Genomic DNA, 22,189 nt, shown 5'->3' with positions numbered 1-22,189 from the left:
CTGGCCTTCGGATAGAGGAAACCATTAAACATTGCCTTTTTGGGGTTTTGCCGCTCCCAAAGATGAGTAATAGAATGCAACATAAGTTTGCAAACTTAGACCTGGTACTCCCCAGACACCGCATAGCGATACACTGGAAGCACCCTGCGCCCCCCAAATTGCCCAGATGGAAAGCAGATGTGCATGAATGGGGGTAGCAGAGGAGAGAAGTCTGTGTATAGTCTGTACAGATGAAAATGCCGAAAGGGATTTGGAGACATGGAGATTATTGTTGAGTAATTTACAGCCCCTGGGACAGGTGGCAGCGGGATCCGATACCCATTTACAGACTGGAGCCCCAGTCACGCAGATGAGAAGTGGCGGAGGTACTCCTAATAGTCCAGGTAACGCCACTTAACACAGAAGTTTCTGGACCCTGTGGGCGGTGAGGGAGACCGGCCACTCACTGTGGGTAGAAGCCCAGAATCTTGGTTTTGGGAGGGAACGGGCAGTCACCTTACAGAGAGAAACACCATCACACCAAGTTTTTTTGGGGGGGGGGGGTACACAGGAGATGGGGGCCCAACATTTCATTTCGTTACATAGTACATCATATGCTCATTGTGAGGAGGATGAGTCTCGAAATGAAGTGTGCACACCACATCTGTCCCTGACACCAGGGGATGTGCAGGAATGCTGCTTGTTAATTGCTGCACAGTTTTTGATTCTTCTTTGCAACAGTTCTGTGTTTGCTGATAATTGTATTGCTGTTACTCAGAAGAAAAAAAATATGGATGTGCAACTTTCCTTATATCATGCCTGTGTTGCATGTTTTTGGCATAACGCTGCCACGTGTACAGTCACAAAAAGAGAAACACAATTCTATATTGTATCTATGAGATATATGCTTATGCTGTATGGTGTTGCCACGTGTATCCTGAAATATAAACAAATTTTAAAAAAGGTTTTACATGTCCTGGTAGTGAAAAACTCTTAAATTAGTTTTTCACTACTGCAAGGCCTACCTTTCCCATAGGATAACATTGGGTTGCCTTATTACATTTAATAAGTGATAGCTTGCAACTGGACTGGGAGCATGCAGGAATGTTGAGTTTGGTCTCTAAAGAATTGTAATTTAAAACCCTTTTTAATTGTAAAGTTGGATTTTTAATCACAATTGTGACAATTCCACTTTTATAAAGTTGGAATTTTCCTCTCTCAACCATTTGGTGCCCGCAACCTGTCCTGGGCCACATGACTTGGTGTAGCTAGTAGTTGGACATTGTGTACTGCTCTCAGACAGTGAGACAAAAGGGGAATAGGTGTTGGCAGGATGGGCCATCTCTTACTTGATAGTTGGACGGAGCTGTCACCTACCACACTGGCACATCATAAAAGCTCGGCATCAGCACACTCACAAAAGGTCCTTCGTGCCCCCAGGAGAGCTGGAGCCAGGGCAGAGAAGAAAGAAACTCCAAACATGTTTGTGGGTGGTATCATCTAGAAATGTCTCCTACTTCAAAGCTAGCATTAAGGATGAATAGTGGACCCTCAGACCCAACTCTTCAGTACACAGCTGGACATGAATAGTTTACCCTCAGACCCAACTCGTCAGTACACATCTGGACTTGTGGTAGACTCAGAAGAAGGACTGCTGTGCTGCTCTGCTGAAAGAAGGACTGCTACGCTGCTGCCCTGCCGCCTGAGTGAAAAGGACTGAACCTGAATCTTGAGCCCATGACCTCCAGAGTGACTCCAAGGGCTAGTTGGCTGGCCTCCCGATTAGAGCCTCAGGGACAGAAAATGCTCCAACCACAATGAATTCTGCACCTTGACTCTGCTCAATGTGAGTCTTGTCTTCCAAGTGGCGCCACCCCAGTCCTGTTCCCTTGGAAGTGGGCCTGAAGGTGTTCTGCCAGCCCAGCTATGGTCTTTGGGGCAGAACCAGGGAAGTGCAACGCAACTCCTTGCAGCTCTGTATCATAACTACATTGCGCAATGCATCCCTGACGCAGGATTGTGCAGCTCTTTTGAACTGCTGCTGCACTACGCCTCCTCAATTAAGGACCTCACATCGCAGCCCTGCGCTCCTAGAAACCGCCGCTGCCCAAGGCATCCTCGATGCAGGAGCTCACATCGCAGCTCGTAGCTTCCTGGAATTGCCGCTGCATGACACATCCTCAACATAGGTCCACGCATCGCAGCCCGCAGCGCATCAGAACCGCCACTGCATGGCTCATCCTCAACGTGGGATCTTGCAACGCTCTGCAACCCAGATTAAAGGTTCTTTGTTCAGCGGTTCTAACTTGGTCCCTGTATTCGACCCCCACTCCATTGCAGTTGGCATGAACTTGTGGCTTTGTCCCGTTCAGGTGCGACCAGATAAACACAGTTGGTGCTTTGTGCTTTTCAGCACTACATTTTATTAAATCTTTAAACATGCATATCTACAGTTCTACTAATTATATTTTTGTCATTTTGGTGTCAAATTATTTTTAAATTGTACTCTATTTTTCTAAGTTTGTGTCAGATTTTTCTTGTTTTATATTTCCACTTTATTACTGTTTGTATTGCTGCATAAAGACTTTATATATTGCCTCTAAGTTGAGCCTGGCTGTTTTTGTGCCAAGCTACCAGAGGGTTAAGCACAGGTTAATTTGGTGTTTGCTTGCGTTTCACACTAACAAGAATTGTGGTTGTGGCTTCAGTAGGGTTTCACCTCCCTCAACCATTTAGCTAATTTCCTACAACCCTTCATTGACATTTCCGACTGTACACAAGATAAAAACCAGAACAAACCAACACAGAGGAGTAGCAGCTCCTACTCCTAGTTGTCCTTTGGCAAAACTGGCACTGCCCTTGCCATGCATTTTCAGAAGAGATAGTGGAAAGAATAATAAGGAAACAGGGCTCTGAAAGCTTGGTTTACCTTCTGTAATTTCCTCTCCTTACACTTCCCTTGCCCCTTAGCAGCCAATCAGAGGCTGATTAGGGACTAGTGGAAGAACAAGAGATCAACCATGTGTTAGCTTCCCAAACAACCACCCCGACACGGAGTACATATCAAGCTCTTTATTTCCTGCCATATTGTCTCTGAAAGGGCCCATACATCTTTTGGCCATATTCTAAGGGCCTCTAATGACATATATGTCTCCGCATTTTCATTGTAAAACACAAAGTCTCGTAACCAATCACATTCCATGGTTATGGGACCGCTGATCCAGGCCAAACTAGATGGCACCTGCAAGTACCAAAAATATTGCAACCAGCTTTTGTCTGCCTCAGGGAACATTCGCCACAAAGCCCAACAACAGGGAAAGTGGTGTGCAGGGTAAGAGCGTTCCAGCAATCTCATTGACTACAGGGACCATTTCAGTCTAGAAGGACTGAATCGGGGACAATGCCAAACTATGGGCATGAAGTCTGCAGCATCTGTGGAGCACCATGACACTCCGAGGAGCGGGTGATGTCCATAAGCTGTAATCGTTTGTGGGTGTAGTAGGCCCTGCTAAGAAAATTAAAATGTATAAGGCTATCCTGGGAGATTGTCCGTGAACATCTCTGATTGACCTTTGGACCTCCTAGAGAGTTGGGGAAGTGAGTAGGCTGACCAAGAAGGATTTGGGGTATCAGGGGATGAAGTGTCCCTCAACTTCTGGTGTTGTTCTGGGTGGGCAGTGGATGAAGGAGATGATGCCTGTGCAGGGAGGTGCAGCTGGAGGCCCCGATCGTATGTGGGCATCTGGAGTTAAGGGGGAGGCAAGCCCAGATGGTGGTGGGGCCTGCTCTGTGGACTCCACTGGATGGCCTTTCTCGAAGTAAGGAGGAGAACCAATATCAGCCTCCTCCTGGCCAATAGTATCCATATTCCCCACCTGGAGTCTTTTGATGACATCTTATTTCTCTGTGGTCGGGACGCTCCCTCTGCAAGTGTGGGCTTCCTCATCGCTGGTGGTAGTGTCAAGCTGTTGTGCTCTGAGGATCTTCTTCCTTGCTCCATGTGTGATCTTTGTTGGTCAGCCTGGTACGCTGAAAAGGAATGTGAAAAAGGACAGAAATTTTGAATTTCTATGTCCAATACTGCACATCAAAAGAACTTTATTTAAAAGGGATATTATATCGCTTAATACTAGAACGGACATTGTGCAGCCTTTACTGAACATGGGGCAAGTCAATGTTTCCCTACAAATTTCTAAGAAATTCCAAATAGTATGCAAACAGGAAAAACGCATTTAAGAGTTCTTCACTACCAGGACATGTAAAACTTAAAAGTACATGTCAAACTTTTTAAATACACCACACCCTGCCCTCTGGGCTTTGTAGGGCATATTCTAGGGATAACTTATATACAGTAAAAAGGAAGGTTTAGGCCTGGCAAAAGGTTTATTTTTCGGACAATTCTAGACTGTGATCTTTTTGCTCCCTCTGTTGTTTATGATGTGTTTTGCTGTGCCTCACGAGATTGCTGGACAATTTTGACTTTGAATTTGTCGTTTTGGTTATTCTGTTTTGTATGCTTTTTACCTTGTGTTGCATAATCTGTAATGCGCTCTGAAACCCTCGGTGGTCAAGTTCGCGCTATATACAACTTTCAAAATAAATGAATAAATAAATAAAAAGCACCATATACCAGGAACGGCTCCTCCATGAGGAGGCGGAGCGTCCCCCCACTGCTTTCTCGCAGTGCGAGAAGCAGAAACATAAAATGGCATTATAAATACCATTTTATGTTTCTGCTTCTCGCACTGTGAGAAAGCAGAAGGGTTTGGTTGGGGGCGGGCGGGTGGGCTGTCCTGCTCCAGGGCAGGGGAGGAGTGGCTTGCCCACTATTGTGGGCGCTGACTGTTTGGTCGGCCCCAGGGCCGATCAAACCAGTCATACGCACTCTCAGTTTTCTCCATGTAGGCTGCATGCAGCCTACATGGAGCAAACTGCCTCCCCATAGATTTGGAGATGGAGTTCCATCCAACTTGGAGGAAGTTCCCTGCATCGGAGCCCCAATGAGGGTGGATGAATTTTATTGTTGAGCGAGCAATGGCGTGATCCGGTTGAATATCCTTCGGATCTTCCTCCAAGTTTGATGGGACACCATCTCAGAGTTATCTCTACAGATTACCCTTTTTTCCCTTATGTAGTCGCCGCCCCATTCCCAGCCCTACTCAGGATTTCGGCCCACAGACGTGAGGCTATGGCCCCCCTGTCTATTGCATCTAGGTTGTTCCCTCAAGGGATATTGACCCTTGATCTCCCACAGGCTATCACTCAGGCATAAACCCTTGTGTCCTGATGATGACCCCCCAACTCTAGTTGGGATCGAAACTTTGTCGACTTTTGCAACTTGGCTTAATACCAGCTCATTTGAATCTCTGTGGAGCATAATATGTAAATGTAAATGTAGTTGAGCTTATATAGCGCACAGCTACCCGCTGTGGGTTTCCCGGCGCTTGCTTAGGGAACCCGTCCTGGTATTCCCCTGTGAGATAGCAGGGTATCCACAAGGTGAAAGTCAGGCATCCCGCCGCGAGGGGCCGTTGTGGAGATTAAGCAAGCTATTGCCCAGAGTCGCAGAGTGTGAACCCGTGAGTCGCGGAGGCACCGGGGCGAGAATTATCGAGTCTGTGGAATTTTTAGCCCAAGACCCGCTGAGGCGGGGAATTGAACCCTGGTCCAGGACTGATCTCAGCTTCCAGGTCTGCTGCCTCTAACCCCTGAGCCACACTTCTCCACAATATGTTTGTACTATTGTGACTGATTGAATATGTATTTACTGACAAAGTCACCATGCATGTAAATGCCTGAGGTCTGGAAATCTGTTGACTTCCAACCTTTTACCCACGTAATTTCCAATTATTTTGTATTTAATAAATGTATTGTTTCTCCACTGGGAAAATTGCAACGTAGGCCAACTGTGGTTCTGTGCACCATTGTTCTTTACTCTTTTTGTAGGGACCTATGTCTCTTATAAAGCCATGCATACCCAATGGTCCCTTCTGACTCATAGGGTTCTCTTGTTCCTTTACAAACAATATAGCATGCCTAACATAGTACTAAATTAATGCCTAGTGTAATATGACAATCCAACAGTCTTTAGGAAACTTTACATTGCATGTACAAAACAATTTAAAGCTCATTTTTACCACACAACTCTACATTCAAAATACTTCTCCGAAAACCCAATGACCCATAGAAAGCAACTGTTGTTTGCATAGAAAATCCTTTATCAGCTTAGCGCGGTCCAGCTGCAGCAATATTGCCTAGGAAAGATGCTGTGGGCAAAAAGGGAAGTAAAACCCAGGTATCAAAAATGGCAGCAGCGTCTCCAAACTGTGCATGTTTATGGCTTGGAGGGAAATGTAGTTTGTTGTCAGGATAATGTCACATAGTGTGTTCTCCACACATGGAAAGCCTTGCTCCACACAATACAGATACTCTTCAAAGACAGCTAGCCTTTCCTTCCTTGAGCGAGACACAGGGCCGGCTTTAGCGCTGGCGGCCCCCTGGGCGACAATCATTTTTGGCAACCCCACACCCATGACTACCTCCTCGGATTCTCTTACAACCACCGGGCAAAAGTGCCCTCTTTTCTCCAATTATAAGGTATTGCTAAACACAGTGCTCCCCCTTCCCCCAGGTAAGCGGCCCCTCCACAGGTCAGCGCCCAGTGCGGCCGCACCGGTCACACTGCCCTATATCCGGCCCTGGCTGGACAGTTAGGACAGGGTATGGAATATTACTCCCTTACTCTCACGGAGTCTTAAATGGGAAGCCATACCTCTAGCTCTGTGTCCGGACAAGCTTGTATGAACAAAGAGATTGATAAGCATGTGAAAATGTGTGTGATCTGTGGTAATACCAATAAACAGTTGTCTTGTGACTGTTCCTGGGCAACCCGTAGAAATCCTGGCAAAAACATAGGATAAGTTGACTGTGGATTTTTGTAAGGCCATTGAGCTTGTGAGCTGATCAAGGATTTGCTATTGAGCTAGTAGATTAATACAGGTAGGACCTCATTATGAGCAGCCTCTTCATTCTGATGGAGCCTTTAACACCGGTTGCTTGCCCCATCAGGTTTCTGAGATCCGCAGGAGCGCCACAAATCTCTTAACTTTCACAAAGAGACTTCAGCTGTTGAAAACAGCTGTGTGAAAGGATAGAGGAAATGAAACATTATCAGAGAATTGGACCCAGAATTACAGATTCCCCCAGTTATTCTTCATTTCTTAGTGGCCCCTCAGGGTCCAATTTGTATTGGGCCACATTTTATCCATTCTCCCTTCAGAGGGAGGCAACATCCAGCCCACTTTCTAGGCAATTGTAATATGGGCCTAAGTTAACCTGAATTAATTTGCTGGAGAGGTGAACTCCGCAAGTGTGAGACAGTTCTTTAGTGATATTTTGTCTCAGAAGTGTTTCCCAAGTGAGACTGTGACTACAAGCAGGGGGTGCAGCTGATCTCATAGGCTGTGCATGCAACAATCCTAGATACCCTTGTACCATCCCAGGCCAGCAGAATATGTAGAAATGAATAGACAGGAAACGTGTTGTCAAGGAGCTGTGTGTTGAAAGGGTGCAGGAGACATCTAGGGAAGAGTTTGATACCAAAATAAAGGAGGAGAGAGGGTGGTTTGTGGTTGGAGATTGGATATGCCTCAAAGACAGGCAGGCTCACAGGAAGGGGAGACAGTGGAGCTGTATAAACCAAGTAGGAGCAAAGGATTAGTGGAATGTCAGACGGGTTCTTAAAGTTAGCAACTACATAAGAAGGCAAGCGTGCATGAAGACAGGATCCATGGTGTGGTGGAGCCATGGGGAAGAAGGGCTCTGGAAAATGTCCATTCCAATAAGCTTTCATCAGCCTGTGCGATTATGTAGTTTTGCTTTTTATGTTTTGCATTGATTTATTTTAGGAACAAGATAAAATTACAGTTCAGTTACTTGTCCCGTCCCCCCTGCCCCCACACCCGCAAAACAAGGAGAGAGATGTGAGTCACACCATATACAAATGAATATAAGTCCATACATAACATTTGGGTTGCTTAAGCAGCACAGTTGGTACCACCGCATCGTATTACAGCAAATCAACATCACAGACACATCTAGAAAGCATTGATCATCTATCCCCCCTACATCTTGTCTCGGTTCAGGGCTTCCCATTTCCTGTTGTAGCCGGACATCTACTAAGTCCCATTACACACTTCCTCCCTGTTCCACTAAAAACAGTAGTTTTACTTTTTGTAAGTAGGAATACATGGCTTTTAGTAAGGAGGGATGTGTGAGGGTTTATCTTATCTCAGTGTGTGTCTTGTGTAGGGTCTGAGGTGGGAGGTTTAGGATGTTGGTTGCTTTTGGTTCTTCCCGTAGCAGCTGCTGTACCTTTGCATAGGAGTCATATTTGCTTCCTTTCCTGCTGAGTGGTGTCTTTACACCCCCTCTACCTCTGACATCCAAGTATGGGAGTGTGTTAACCCAGAGAGATTGGACAAGGAAGTGCCTACTCAGCAATTCTGAGCAGTGAGTGGCTACCATGGGTTTTCTGTGGTGAGATGTTTGTCCATTATGTACAGTGGTTGGCTCCTGGTTCAACGTGCAGGTTGGACCCTGCAGCGCCCTTCTCCGTACCTAGCCGCTGCTGACAATACATGGGACCTTCAAAGAACCAAGGAACAACAACACTCCTCATGCTGAACCGTGTAAGGGACAGGCGTGACGACAGCGGAGGCGCCTACATCAACAGCCAAAGAGGACAGTGAGAAAGGAGCCAGCCTTCACGGGCACAGAAGGCAATGTCCACCTGCTGCCAGAGTTCCCGCGGTGCCGGAATACAGCCAGATGAGCAGAGGGTCACTTGCGGAAGGGTGGAAGCGTCCCAGAGGATCCATGTGTGTGATGAGGTCTGGGGTCCTTCTTTGGGGCTCAGTCATCATTGACTGGCTCTCTTTGGCTCGTGGCGACCTCTTTTATCCATGAAACTAGGATGGTGTTTGGAGTGCTTCCATTGTAGGATAAGAGTCGGGGATGAAATGCTCAGGCTTGTGGTGTTATATGTTTGTTTGTAGGGAGTACGTTTTATGTGGAGGAGGGTTACCCTAGTTATTGCTTAAACTGTGCTGGTCAAACGAGATGACTCTTCTGTTTCATATTGGTTTTCTTTTCCTCTCTCTCTCTCTTCTTTCTTATGATCTTATTATTCCTTACTAAGGTCTTATTTATTTTAGTGTTTGTGTTGAAGTGAGGTGCATTGTGTTTTCGTGTATTATAAAAATCACAATAAAGAAATGTAAAAAAAAAGAAAGGTCGCAGCATAGAAGAAAAAAGGCGGCAAATTTACAAGGGCATCGCGCCACAGGAACGTCAGTTTTAATGACGTTCCCGTGGCGCAATGCCTTGCTCTATATTTGCAAAGTGGCGTTAAACCACTTTTTGTGGCTTCACGTTGCTTTGTAAATATGGTACCCTTTTAAGCAGGTATGTGCGTGAAAGGGGCGTGCAATGGGTGTTGCTGTGAGCGTTCAACCTCAACACCCATTGCTTTTTGATGCTGTCCCAGATTTACAAGGATGTGTAAATCTGAGGAAGCGCCAAAAACCAACAAGAGCAGGCGTTAAAATGGCGATATGAGGAGAAATACTTTTATTTCGCCTTGTTTTTGCTTTCTCTATGTGCGGTGCATTCTGCAGCACACATAGAACTAACAAATTGCCATTATGGATTGTTTATGTGCAGGAAGGGACACCTTCCTAGAGATAAACAATCAATCCCTGCTAAGCAGGCACGCTTGCATTATGGTGCAAGGGGGCCTGCGTTGGCGCTAGGCAGCTAGTGTTAGCGCAGTGCTAGGTGGAACACAGGGGTGCGCCGTATTGATGTAAATACCGCGCCATCCCTGCGTTTTGGGAATGTCGGAGCGCGGAGCTGCGCCAAATTTGGCCCTGAGTGTGAGGTGGTAGGCTGCACCACGACTGGTTGGATGTGGAGCCTCGGGTGTGAGGCACACAAGCGTGTGGTGGTTTATGTGTGGAATCCAGATCAAAACCAAGGGACCCATCCAGGGCAACCTTGGCTTCTGCTTCTGGGAGAAATGAAACCAATGGGCAACGCCAAGTCCAACAACGCTGCAGAAGGGCAGCTGGGGCTGGGGTGCAGTCATTCACATCAGGATTCAAAGTTCTTCGTGGGAGTATTTGGCGAGCTCGCCTTTGCTGAACAGAGATGATGAAGAAAGGCAATGGACTGACTTTAAAATGGTGGCCCAAGTGATGCAGTTACACGACAATGTTTGTCTTGCTCGGTTATTTTACCTGCTCGCACTTGCTGCAAGTCATGGTGGGACAGACACAAGACACACAATGAATCTATTTCTATCCGTTTTTATCAGGATTATACGACATTTAATCATGCCGTTGCCTGCTCGCCCTGGTAAACTGAACTACCGTTGCCTGCCTACCAAAACCAAACTATTTCTTAAACTGTGATTGCAAAATGCTGTAGAAATCTTTTCCCCTGGCTGTTCCAAACAACTGTCAGAGCACTTCCTCAAGCTCGCCCTCTGGTGCGTCCTCCGCACCTCGCCCATCCCCCACTGGCTGCATGACTAGGAGGATGAAAGAGATATCACATATCTCAGATGTCCATCTAGTGTCAGACTGTGGTATATTATGCATGTCATGGCCTGGGCCGGAGATGCAGTAACTCCTCCCTCGCCCATGACGTCACAGGACTGCATAGACAGAATATCTGAAATAAAAATGTTGTGAGACAAAATACAGTGTCAAGAATATCGGGGGTAAATATTGTGAAGGTAATTCTAGATAGGTAAGCAAAGTTTTACTATATATAACTCCACATATATTATATACCATGACGATATATATATCTTCAGGGTACGTAGATATGAAGTTAGGGATAGTAAATCTAAACTTAATTATTTGCACTTACCTTCTCAATATTTTGGCCCTCGATATATTTGACTCGGTATTCTGTCGGCACAATATTTTTGTTTCTGCTATTTTGTCGGCACAATATTTTTGTTTCTGCTATTTTGCCGGTGATCCAGGTGGGGAAGCTCATACTCCTGTCTCATCTGATCCTTCACCCTAACCTGTTACCATTTTTTTGTTGAAAATTTTATATAGTGCAAACAAAACCCAAATATATTGTAGCGCTTTAGATGAGCACCAGTTACATTACACAATGTCACATTCATTTTTTGGTACGCACGGGGAGATTAAATGATTTGCCCAGAATCACAGGAGGTTGAGCCGATGCCAAGACTCGAACCTTATTCCCCAGCTCCAAAGACGACAAGTCTGGCTGTAAAGCCACATCCACTCTATGAAGACAATCTGCAGACCCTCGCAAGATGCAACAATCCTGCATGACCTGCGGTGCATGTGGACCCTGCACTACCACCATTCATGACTCGATGCCCAGAAATCACCTGAAATTGAATGTCAGCAATGTATAAATCCTGATCTGAGGACACTGCCACATACGATGTCTCTACCCTGGTGGTCGTCAGACCTTGGCATACCACCAATGTCAGCGCCTGCAGTGAAAAACCTTGTCAGGTGTGTCTCTCCCTTAGAGATTCTAAATCTGGATGTTCACTGCTATGAGGTAACAACAGTGGGTAACAAAAATTTTACCCACTGTTGCTATGTAATAAAGGCATGCCAGCCTGCTCTGAAGGGTCTTTCTGAGAACCTGTCAGCTGCGCTTGTTCTCTGTTGTGATGGAGGGCAGAGGCCACATCATCGGCAGCGGAGGGGCAGGATGGCAGAGAGGGTGGTAGGTTGGGCGGCTAATTATTAAGGCATTTGTGACAGGAAGGAGAAACCGTGTTATGTATGGATCCCTATTACTCTCTTGCCCTTCGTAGAAGTTGAACGCAGGGAAAGATGATTTTGAAGACCATATATGACATAAAATTATACATGGGTCAAAAGTGAATAACGAGAATGTTTTAAACGTTGGGGTTGTTAGTGACATCCTAGACAATTCAGATTTCCACAGCAGGGGTGAGTAGAAAATCATGATTTTATTAAAGACATAGAGACCGATATTCTGAATATCCTCTTTATTGCAAACTCACAGCAGCAACTACAACAAACACTTAGAGCTTGGAATAGGAATCCTTTAGCATTCTACTCCATAGACAATCCCCTGTCTGGCAGCCATCTTCCTTATTTTGCTGCGAACATAAGATCCCCAGTCAACTTAATGCTTGAACATCCCAATCCGGAACAACCTCTCAGTCTGGAACACCTCCTCTTCTGCTCTTCTTAACACCATTACTCAACTCAGGGCGGGATAATATCAGCCTCCGTGTCTTTAATAAAATCCTGATTTCCTGCTGTGGAAAATCTGAATTTTTATGGCAAGGCACGGAGGCCAATATTATGCATGTTTAAAGCCCTGCCATAAAAATCTTCACAGCACGCTCCACTGGCTTAAAGTAAAAAGAAATAAACACCAACTCTGTTGACCAATCCGCTTCAGCTAACATAGATGTTAAGCCACCTCCTATTGGGAAAGCCTTGGGCGCCATATCCCCACTTGCAGAATGTGCTCCAAACCTTGCAAGATCTATTCCTGCCCTTTTCATAACTTTTTTAACCCAACGTGCTAATATGGGGGTGGATACAGCTTTATAAGGATGCCTAAATGAAATTATTAACTGTGTCTCTACATTACGTTTAAAACACTCTGTTCTTCTCTCATATTCACGCAAACATCTCACCACATATAGCTTTCTGTTTTCATCCAAATTTGGATAAAAAATTGTCAAAGACATGGTCTAAGTGCTCCTTCTGATATTAAAGCATACTCCCTCTGGTAAATACCTTTGTGTTGATATTTCTAATGCCTTAGTATCTGACACACTCCTAAATGAGATCTTACAAAGAAGCATTACTAACTTAAATGGCAGATTCCTTCAATCTAAAAATCCATTCTCCATCCAACTAGTCAATTCTCTCAAAGCAAGATCCATGCTCCACAATGAAGAATACTTTAGACCCGGCGGTATCATTAAAGGCACACTCTTCAATAACTTTTTAACCACGTCATACAGACCCACTGGTAAACTATTTGTCAATTCGTGACCTGCTGAGATTGCAGATCGACTAAAATTCACAGAACTTTATGATTTCCCCTCCAGGAAAACCTTTGTCAAAAAAGTAACCACCTCTAGCACAGGTGCTGATATGGGATCCAAATTCTGCGAAACACACCAAACAACTTATCTCTTCCTTGCCAGCCGGTATACCTTTGAGGTTCTTGGAGCCAAGGACCCCTTGATGAGTCTTGAAGCTTCCATCGATAACTCTGACACCTGGCAGGCTCTGCCGAAATCAATCAACCCATCAACCTCAACTGGATCGTCTATCAACATCTCCATGATGTCCGGCTACCATACATGGGACGGCCGAAACGGAGCTATCAATACTAACTCTGCCTGTTCTTTTCTTCCTTTCAATAATAATCTCTGTATCGAAGCAAAAGGCGGGAATGCATAACTGCGAACCTTTTCCCAATCTTGCAGAAACGCATCCAGCGCTTCTACCTCTGGATCTGGCCTCCAACTGTAGTATTTGAGCATTCACCCTGTTCGCAAACAAGTCTACTAATAATGGACCCCACCTGTCATTGATCGCCCTCAACAACTCCCTGTTCAGCCTCCAATCGCTAAAATCCTTCAACTTCCTGGAATTCCAATCTGCTATCATGTTGTTCATTCCTGGTATGTACTGTATCCAGGGCCGGACTGGGAACTAAAACCGGCCATGGCAAAGTGCTCGGTTGCCCCCCCCGGGGGTTGGGGGTGCCGCCAAACTCTTTGCCAGGGCCTGTTTTGGGCCGATTTTGTTTCAGGGCCGATGCTGCAAAAACGGCCCTGTAACAAAACTGGCCCCCAGGGGCCCAAAACCGGCTCCCACCCGTGCGGCCCACCGGGGGATTGACCGGTGCCCGCTACGGCCAGTCCGGCCCTGACTGTATCTGTACCATAATATCCTTGCTCAGACAAAAATGCCAAAACTCTGTCAATAAGTCTGCTAAACCCTTCAACTGAGGTCCTACTAACTTGTTGACATAACGTACTGTAGAAATGTTGTCCATCTTTAATAGAACACACCACTTCACATGGTTCCTGACTAAACTCTTGATCACAAAGGAACCTGCCAACAACTCTAGATAGTTGATGTGTGTCTCCTTTTCTTGAACTGTCTATTTTCCCCCTGTTTTCATCGAGCCACACCTTGCTCCCTAGCCTTGCAGACTGGCATCCGACTCTATGACTACATCTGGTACACTTCCAAAAATGTCCCTTCCATTCCACACATACAATTATTCCAGCCACCAGTCTAGTTCTCCTCTTGCTTCCGCATCTACCTGAACTTTCTGTGAATACCTCACTCCTCTGTGCAGAAACCTTGCCTTCAACCTTTAAAGTGCCTGATAATACAAAGGGTCTGGAAAAGCTGCCTGATTAGATGCTGATAACAAGCCTTGCATCCTGGCTATCGCTATAAAGTTATCCATGCGCACATCAACATTCTCCATATCCCCTTGCAAATCTTCTTCACTTCCTCGATTGATAACCTCAACATGCATTCCAACGTCGAAATCTGAAATCCCCAAAACACCATCTCCTGCACTGGTTCCAGGCATGATTTTACCCTGTTCACAACAAAACCCAGATCCTCCAGCACTCGCACTGCAAGCACCGTATGTTCCCGTGCTAACTCTTTGGTTTGTGACATAATTAAGATGTCGCCTAAATACACTATCAATCGGATTCCCCTTGTCCGCAGACAGGTGACTATTGGTCTCATCACTTTTGTGAAGTACCAAGGAGCCGGAATCAAACCAAATGGAAGGCTCTTAAATCCCCACATCATCCCTTGTCAATGTAATTTCAAGAAATCCTTCTGTTCCTTGCAAACTGGAGCACTCAAATACGAATCTTTCAAATCCAGACGCCTAAACCAATCCCCCATCCTCAAAAGGTATGACAATATATAAATACCTTCCATCTTGAAGTGATTTGGAGCCAGTTGTTCAACTCCCTCAAGTTTATGACAGGTCTCATGCCCTTGTCCTTTTTCTCGACTAGAAAAAAATTCCTTTCAAAACCATGTGTTAAATTTCTTGACTTCTCCATGGCCCCCTTTTTTGCCAACTCCTTTCCCTCCTGATCCACCATTCTCTCTTTGAAAATCTTAGTGCCCAACTCCTCCTCCTCTGTGTCATCTAGATCAGACGATAACAAAATCACAATATCCCCACTGCTGGAGGAGTCATCACAGGCCACTGCTCTGTGAACCTTTTTTCTGGTCTTTATAGCCTTCTTACTCAACTCCAACTGAGTTGCCTTCTGGACCGTATTGTCCGAATTCTCCCTTCACCTTCAAGCCCTTCTCACTTTGAATATGCTTTCTTTTCTGAGTCACTTCATGACTACCTCTTCCTCCTGTCACCTTTCCTGTGACCTCCTCAACAGACCAAAACTGCTCATCCTCATTCCTGTTTCCAAACTTTCCTTCCAACTTTGCCATACAGTCATCAATTTTCTTTCCTTATTGAGTCGCCAAGGTAGACACTGCCTTACTAACACAGTCCTGGACCTTATCCTGAATATTTCCTTCTGTAACACCATTATTTTTCATAATGACACTCAGTAACTCACTAGGGCCTCAATGTCACGATAACAACAAAAATCCTTGCAAGGAGGAGCCTAGCGCTTGACCAAGATGGCCGCGTGAGCCTTGAGCTCCCGCTACCCTCGCGCCCTCCGGCAATCATCCTGTCCTAAATCCTGATTTTAATGCACGGAATCCTGCAGATGAGTCACGGCTGGGGCGATTGACGTTGTCCGGGCCAAGATCGCCCACCGGGGACCGAAGTTGTGCACGGCGGAAGATCGCGGCCTACCTCCGAAGGATGCCAGGGGCATGCGTTGGCAGGATGCCCGGCCACTAATTGAACAACAGCGTCCTTGGGAGGTGTGAACTGACGGTCGGATGCCGAGGCACTTTCACTTTCGCTTTCTCGCCCTTTGTTTGCTCCGGGTTGGGAGTGCGTCATACAGATCCGTTGTTGTCTGGAAGACCTCCACCCGGTCCTGACTGGCTGTTGAAGACCTAGTCGTCCCTGTCTCCTCTACCTGAGTGGGGGACCTCCTCTTGCGACTGACCGTCCTGCTGTCCGAGATGTTGACCAAATCGGAGGCAGACAGGTCGAAGTCTAAGACTACCAGGCGGGGAGGCTATATCCAATCCAACAATCTGGATCGTTATGCTCAGCAGAAGGGGTCGCCTGGTGGATCGGGACAGTCGCTTGAAGCAGAGAAGGCCGATTCATCCCCAGCCTCGGAGTTATCATTGCAGGATATCAAGGGGGCGATAGATGGGATGCAATCTTCGATTGGGCGACAGTTCGAGACCCTGGCGCACAAGGTGGACATGATTTTGGTCGACGTCAATTTGATTCGCGCGGACCTGGGAAAAACCAATGAGCGGGTCAAGTCCCTGGACCTCAAGACTACTGGCCTCGCGGACGATGTCTCGGAACTCCAGGCTGAGGTCCGCAAGCTACGAACCGCGAATGACCTCTCTGCTCGCCGGCTCGAGGACTTTGAAGGTCGGGCCCGGCGCAATAATGTGCGCATTATTGGGGTCCCGGAGACTTCGGAGGAGCTCTCCGTGGACCTCCTCGTCGAGGATCTGGTGGTGAATCATCTTGCGCCAAAGGGCCTCGGCAGGTTTTTCGCGGTGGAGCGGGCTCACCGAGTGCCTGGCGGACGGCCTAAGGTGGGAGCCCCCCTGCGGCCGATTGTCGCCCGGATCTTCCACTTTCGAGATCGGGACGCTATCCTGCAAGCATCGAGGGTGACAGGCCCGGTGCCTTTTCAAAATGCCTCTGTGAGCTTTTACCCTGATTTCACCCAGCTGGTGCAGAAACAGAGGCAAAGTTTCCTGGGGGTGAAGCGGCGGCTTAGGGACATGGACCTGAAGTATGCCATGCTTTTCCCCGCTAAGCTGCGTGTGGTATATGAGGATCGGACTTTCTTCTTCGAATCGCCGGACATGGCAGGGGCCTGGTTGGATGCACTCCCTCGGCGACAGCCCGACCGGGACAGCGTGGATGGGGTGGAGGCCGACCGGGATGGACAGAAGTGATACCTTTGGTGCTGGCCTGCTTCGATTCAGCCCTGGACAGTGACTCGCACCTTATTGCAGTAATGGGAGGGCGGCGGGGGGAAGATAGGGGCACTTTCCTCCCTTGGGGTGCTTTCTGTAGATTTGTTTTTGGTAGGGCGACAGGCACACTGCAAGTTGGGGGGGCTTTGTAAGCTGACGCAGGGGTGCAGGGTGGGGGGGGGTTTCAGGAGGTTGGGGTTGTTGTTTGGGGTTGTTTGTTTTTCTTGCAAGGCGTAGCAATGACTGTCAGAATTGTCCGATTGTGGTTCGCTGGGGGGGGGGGGGTCTCTTTGTGTTCAGGGATGGGGGATAGGGGCTTAAATGTACTCAGCTGGAATGTTAATGGCTTAGGGGACCGTATAAAGCGGGGGATAGTCCTGCAATTTTTGAAACGGACCCTGCCAGATGTGGTCCTCTTGCAGGAGACCCACCTTATAGGGAATATGTGTTACGCACTTAACAGAAAGGGCTACAAATTCATTGCTCACTCGGGGTTTTCCTCGGGCTCCAGGGGTGCGGGCATACTTGTCAGAGCTTCCCTACCATTTGAGGTTGACTCCACCATTGCTGATGATAGGGGACGCTTTGTGGCCGTGTCGGGGAGGTGGGAGGGCAGAGCGTTGGTTTTGGTTTCTGTTTATGTCCCTCCTGCCTTGCAGGCCTCCACGTTTGCTGATCTGGGCAAGGCCTTGTTGGAACTCCCCGAAGGGATGCTAGTGGTGGGAGGGGACTTCAATACGGTTGGTTCTGGAATGCTAGATAGGTACCCGCCCAGAGACACCGGGGGGGCTCAGAAGTGGCTTCCCGACTTTATTGATACTTTTGGCCTGGTAGATTGTTGGAGGCTGCGACACCCCACTCAGCGACAATACACCTTCCACTCCGGGGCCCACGGGAGTCTCTCCCGGATTGATTATCTGCTCACTCTGGCGGCACACGCCTCGTTGGTAACTGAGGTTAGGCACATGGCACGGGGCATATCAGATCATTCACCGGTGTGGGCACGTCTGGACATGGACCGGGTGGCGGGGGGCAGGGTGGCTCCCGTTAACCCCTGGTACTTTCGGGAACCCAAGCTGCGCAGCGCGTTGCTGAAGACAGTTGACCACTATTTTCGAGAAAACCAGGGCTCAGTTGACTCCGCGGTGTCCTTGTGGGAAGCTTCTAAGGCTGTACTGAGAGGAGAAGCCTTGTCCCTGGTAGTGGCCGCCAAGCGGCGGAGAGACGCCGAGGTGATACAAGTGGAGGACGAGATAGCGGCTTTAGAGTTGGCCTTGGAGGGGGATGTTGAGGCGTCCACGCTGCACAATTTGAGCCTGAAGCAATTGGAGTATAGGGATCTGGTGACAAATGCCACCAAGACCCTCCACAGGGAGCAGCAGGGGCGGTTGTATGATGTTGGTGATAAGGCCGGGAAATTGCTGGCATGGCTGGACAAAAAGGAGCGTGTTAATCGTGTGGTGCCGGAGTTGTTGACGGATGGGGGAGAGGTTGTCACTGATCCCGACGGTATAGTCCGGTGTTTCTCAGACTATTTTCGTACGGTATACGCCTCGGTCTCGGATAGACCGACTGAGGACTCGTGTGATCTTCTGCGTGACATCGCTCTGCCCTGCCTTTCCGCCATTGATAGGGAGGACCTCGATGGTGCTATCACTGTAGACGAAGTGGCAGGTGCTATCCGTGCGTTGCGCTCCGGCAAGGCTTCGGGCCCAAATGGTCTGCCGATAGAGCTGTACAAGCTATGTCCGGATAAGTTTGCTCCTCACTTGACCGCCATGTTCGTGGAGGCGCGGAGGAACGGGTTTCTTCCGCTCGATCAACGGCTGGCGACGATCGTGGTAATACATAAAGACGGAAAGACCCGGGATAGGTGTGGTTCCTATCGGCCGATCTCGCTCCTCAACGCCGAGCCGAAAATCCTTGCCAAGATTCTCGCGAACTGCCTGGTCCGGGTACTTGGCGACTTGATCCACCCGGATCAGTCGGGCTTTATCCCGCACCGTAACACTGCACTAAACCTTAGACGCCTCCACGTAGTGATTGCCAGGACGGGTACGATACGAGAGCCGGCTATTGTGGCGTCCCTCGACGCCACGATGGCCTTTGACACGGTAGAGTGGGCATACTTGTGGGCGGTGCTGGCCAAATTCGGCTTCGGGCCTGGATTCGTGGGGTGGGTGAGGCTGCTCTATGAGGGGCCTCTTGCAAGCGTCGTGGTGAACGGGCGGGCGTCGGCACCTTTCGAGCTCGGGAGAGGCACCCGGCAGGGTTGCCCCCTGTCGCCGTTGCTGTTTGCCCTTGCTCTTGAGCCGTTGGCGGCGTGGATACGGTGGCACCCGGATATACGTGGGCTTCGCTGGTCGCCTGACCACGAAGACCGTATTTCACTCTACGCTGACGACATTCTGTTATATCTTGCCTCGCCTAAGAAATCTCTGATAGTGGTTTGTGACGTCTTGACATCCTTCGGTAGAAACTCGGGCCTAGTCATTAATTGGGGGAAGTCACACTTGTATGTCCTGTGTGGGGATGTCCCGCCTGTTCCGCGTAATTGTTCGATCCAGATAGCCCAGCAGGGCTTTTTGTATTTGGGGATCTATATTTCCACCGACCCCATCTTGCGCTACGAGAAGAACTTGCTCCCTCCCTTGGCGCGCCTGTGGCGTGATGTGGCGGGTTGGCGGCGATTGCCGCTCTCCCTCCTTGGCCGCGCTGCACTGTTTAAAATGATGTCCCTTCCCCGTTTCCTCTATGCCCTGCAGAATACTCTTGACCTGGTCCCGGCCAGCTATTTCCGTGAGATCGAAAGCCACCAGCGCGCGCTCTTATGGGACGGGCGTCCGCGTATCGCAGTCGCTAAGTTGACGCTTCCGTGGTATGACGGTGGTATCGCGCTTCCAGACATTCGACGTTATTACTGGGCCACCCAGTTGAGCGCGATTAACCATGGTGTCTATGGTCCGGCGCTTAGCCCTGGCTTCGCCATGGACCGCTGGTTGCTCCGTGGGGGTAATTACCACAGAGCGTTGTATTCGAAATCGTCGGACCTCACCCTCACGGGGCCCACCAGAGTAGCCGTCCATGTGTGGAAGGTGGCGACGGACTCGCTGGGCTGGAGGGGTAAGCTTACCCTTGCCACCCCTCTGTTTGACTCCGAGATTCTGGGGAAGCTTTGGCGCACAAAAGGGTTCGAGAAATGGGATTTGATCGGCATATCCAGGGTTGGAGACCTTTTGGTTAAGGGTAAGATAAAGTCGTTCGAGGAGCTGCAGAAGGAATACGAGCTGGGGAGCACGGAGTTCTTCCGTTATGCACAAGTGCGCCACGCCTTGCGGTCAGTCCTTGTGGAGGGGGAGAAGGTGCCCGAGTCCTCTCCGTTGGAGGATCGGATCCTGGATGGTCACATGCCAGAGAGCACGATTTCGCTCATTTACAAGAAGCTTATTAATGTTCGGGCGGATCTTCTCCTAGGGTTGCGCGCCCAATGGATAAGGGACGGCCTTGAACTAGATGATGAGGATTGGCAGTACGCAGTTTCTTCTCCCAAAGAGGTCGCTATCCCCGCGCGCCTGCGGCTGGTGCAGCTTAAAATACTCCATAGGGTCTACGTGACGGGGCCCAGGTTGGTCCACATGGGTTTCTCTGAGGAGGGCCTATGTAAGAGAGGCTGTGGTATGGTGGGCACCTTCCTCCATATTATTTGGGAATGCGGTGCGATTATGGAGTTCTGGAGGCAAGTCCACGAGGTGATGGGGGAGGTGACAGGAATTGTTATGCAGCCTGAGGCGCGATGTTGCCTCCTGAATGTCTGGAGTCCTACTGACCACAACGCGGCACAGACTCAGTGGGTGACCCTGGGGAACGTGGTAGCCAAGCGCGATATCCCTCGGCTGTGGGGCTCCAATAGGCCGCCCACATTGACAGCGTGGATGGAAAACATGGACAGGAGCATGTTTAGGGAGAAGACAGTGTATTGTGCTCGGGGGCGCCCTCGGAAATGGCATGCTGTGTGGGGGCCATGGAACCAGTACAGAGGGGACATATGCCTGCCCCCCGACCCGGACCCGCCTGAGGAGCAACTTTCCCCTTAGTCTTTTTCCGGCCTTGACTTTCCCGCTGATATGTGATTGTTTCTAGAGTCTCTGCCTTTCCCTCCTTTCCCTTACTATAGATCTGTGCCTGTTGGACGTGATGGGGCTCGTCCCCCCTGATGGGAACCTCTCTTGGTGTTTACATTACCTTTCGCCTTGCTTGTGTTTAGGGTTGTATTTATGTTTATGCAAAATAGAACCTTTGGCTCTCCTGTCAGTGATATGTGGACGCAAGCATGTGTTGAATCTCTAAAGCTGCCGTACCTCCGGGTTGTCGGCTGAATAGCTGTGTCACTGATCTAAAATAAAGGTTTTTCAAAAAAAAAAAAATCCTTGCAAAACACTACCAGCGTTTCTCTGTTCGCCTCACACTCATCAAAAACTGACTAGAAAAAATATTGTTTTGGAACCCAAAATATGGTCGCCATACCTGCCTTTCTTAGTAATCTATTGACACCGATTCAAAATGGCCACCCATGTCCTCCAACACTTCTACAGCGGCTGACTGACACCAAAATAGCTGCCCGGCACAACTCGAGGAACTAAGAGGGCACCCGACACTCAAGGAAAACAAGCTTAAACGTACTTAAAATGCGCTGACCCATACGCACACATAACACCAAGACCGCGCTGTTACATGTGCGTCTATGCGGGCATGCAAAGCTAATATGTACTTAAAACGCGCGGATCCATATGCACATATGATACCGAGACCTCATTGTTACATACACGTCTATGGGGGATGCCAGAGGCAAAGCATGGGCACTCTCCACTTTCCCAGTCGTGCGACGTGAAAAGCTCACGCGTCCTGGCTCACATCCACTTAGACCAACAGGTCGTGCTGTGCACCTGAACTCAAACATTTTTAAACGCACGGAGATCAACCGCCGCCGTCGTTACTGCGTATTTAACTCA

The 22,189-nt window shown here is 48.4% G+C and overlaps 2 long non-coding RNA genes across 3 annotated transcripts in view; one reads left to right on the top strand and one right to left on the bottom strand.

The window, feature by feature from the left end:
• The window catches only part of LOC146797379 (uncharacterized), a 124,787-nt gene that overhangs the window by 96,631 nt on the left and 5,967 nt on the right, over positions 1 to 22,189 (top strand). The gene's annotated exons all lie outside the window — the stretch shown is intronic.
• The window catches only part of LOC146797378 (uncharacterized), a 75,402-nt gene continuing 55,672 nt past the window's right edge, over positions 2,460 to 22,189 (bottom strand). The window contains exon 3 of one of the 2 annotated variants that reach the window (XR_014968479.1): positions 2,460 to 4,008. This is a non-coding gene — a long non-coding RNA (uncharacterized LOC146797378). The remainder of the gene's footprint in view (positions 4,009 to 22,189) is intronic. The other variant, XR_014968480.1, reaches the window with a different exon arrangement.

The sequence above is a fragment of the Triturus cristatus genome, chromosome 9 (assembly GCF_964204655.1).
Source record: "Triturus cristatus chromosome 9, aTriCri1.1, whole genome shotgun sequence".
NCBI lineage: Eukaryota > Metazoa > Chordata > Amphibia > Caudata > Salamandridae > Triturus > Triturus cristatus.
The sequence above is the reverse complement of the archived record's forward strand: the minus strand, read 5'-3'. Positions and strand labels throughout refer to the sequence as shown.